Genomic DNA, 2,515 nt, shown 5'->3' on the forward strand with positions numbered 1-2,515 from the left:
AGTACATTATACTTTCAAGGTTAATTGTTCTTATCAACATATAGTTAGGATGCCACCTTGCATGCATTTCCCATAATTTGAGTGTTTAATGCCATTTATTAAGAAATGATATATATTATTTTTTTCCCAAATTTTATCTCCATTTTATTCTTCTCTATGAACTCATCTCTCTCACTCAATGAATTTTCACAAAGCTCAAAACATGGGTAAGTAACTCAAGAAGATACAAAAATCCCCATAACCAATAGTTGAAGACTTAGACGATAAAAATCCTAACGCCAACCTGTTCTTTGATATCATCATTACAAAAAAAAACATTGGTGCCTCTTCCTGGTTTAGTATGTATAAATTTCTTGAGGATGGAATTGATGGAATTTCAGAAGAGGTGATGCTATTCATGATACCTCTTTGTGCAACGTGGTGAAGTCACCCTTGCATAAAATTATTGCAGGACCAAGAATTATTCCATACAAAGACATGATTCATTAGGTTGTAAATCATGTAGAGGTGCCTGTGCATTACATATGCACTACTAGAGGCACACTTGTGGGTTATTTTCGTCCTGACGACCTTCAAGTTATGTATAAACTTATTGAGTCCAAACTCTAGTGCAATACACAATTTATACATTAATTCATTAAAAAAGAATGTGTTGAGCTTAAAAAAATATGCATGAAATTATTAAACCCTAGAGAACTAGTGAACATAGATTCAAAGAAGAGTCTCCCAGAGAATATTCCATTTCCCCTCTAAATACAAAACAAGCCTTTGTCACCTCGATACTTTGCAGGCTTTTGTTAGGCCCCTATACTACTAGTGTAACCCCTTATTGTTATTAGTATAACCCACTTATTATATTAATGTACCCATGTAGTGCCCATATCGTTACTATTGTGCCCCATAGAAGCCCACTATTGCTATTATTGTGCCCTTACATTATTATTGTTATGTCGGCTCTGATTATGTTATAACCCCTTAGACTCCTATATATAGAAAGGAGGTCTTTTCATTTGTATCATCCAAGAATTGTTCATTTATGTAATGTAAAGGAGGTTGCCCCCTCGAAGAGGCTGAATTCTAAGGCGTTGATCTATCTTTTCTATCTTTTCTTGAGCTGGTTTCATAACATTTGGTATCAGAGCTTTGGATTCTAGGGTTTCGCTGCTCCAAACAGGTCATCGTGGAATTTTCGCTATAACGTTTTTTCTGTGACATTTCAGAAGTCACAACAAAAACCCATTTGAGAAGAAATCGCGCTGAACCTTGGGTCAGAATTTTAGAGCTTTTTGCGCGATATTTTCGGAGATATGATCTGAGGAAGTTGGTCTTTTTGCAGACTCCTGAATTACACTCAAAACAGGTGACTTGGGGAAAATCGTCATAACTTTATTTCTGAGCATCGGATTGAAATTTTGTAAGAAGGTACAGAAAGAGGACGGACTGTAGTTTTCGTTTATATATTTTTCAGAGTCAAAGGTTGAAGCAGTGACACGTGGCACTTAATACAAGTTCGCTCTACTGAAATAGTCTATAATCAGGTCACTGCAGGAGATTGTGCATAACTCTTTCTTGGAGAATCCAATTTGGATCAGACTTGTGGCATTGGAAAGAGGACACAGAGGGCTACTACAGGTCACAAGTTCAGAACTTAAAGATCCGAAAGTACAGAGTTACAGTCATTTCAAGTTAGAGCTCCTAAAATCAAGAAAAAGCAAGATGAGGAAGTTTGATGGCAAGGATCCGGTAAATTGGATACTTCAGATGGAGCAATATTTTGATATACATGGTGTACAACTGTTACAAAAGGTATGTATTGCATCTTCATATTTAGAACCAGATCAATTTTTATGGTACAAAGGGCTTTGTTCTCGTAAAAAACTTGTTACGTGGTCAATTTTCACGGAGGAAATGATAGCACATTATGAGGATACAAAGAGCAACACCTTCTTTAGAGCAACACCACAAAAATTGGAAAGAGTAAAAGGGCTTTGTGACATAATGGAAAGCAAAATTATGGAAACCAGGAAGCATACCCCTCACAACTATAAAGATGGAAGTGTTGTTTCTCCCAGCCTTCCACAACCTACAAGGGTTACACCACAACAATTGGAAGAAAAAAGAGAAAAAGGGCTTTGTTACAATTGTGATAGCAAATGCACTAAAGGTCATAGGTGTGCTGAGAAGAAATTATTTTACATAGAATATGAAGAGGAGGAAGAAAAGGATCAAGAAACATCAAAAGAAGAGGATATACGTCAGGACACCACCCCAGAGAAAGAAGAAATGAATCAGACCATATCTTGTAAAGCATTGGAAAGAATTACCACTCCTCAAACTCTCAAGATAGAAGGACATATCAAGAAGAAAAAGGTGAAAGAAGTGAAAGATCACATTGAGAAAGAAGAAATGAATCCAACCATATCTTGTAATTCAATGGATGAAATTACCACTCCTCAAACTATCAAGATAGAAGGACACATCAAGAAGAACAATGTTCAAGAAGTGAAAGATCACA

Source organism: Pinus tabuliformis, chromosome 9 (assembly GCF_031772625.1).
Source record: "Pinus tabuliformis cultivar Carrire ecotype Pingquan chromosome 9, CPIR1, whole genome shotgun sequence".
NCBI classification, from domain to species: domain Eukaryota; kingdom Viridiplantae; phylum Streptophyta; class Pinopsida; order Pinales; family Pinaceae; genus Pinus; species Pinus tabuliformis.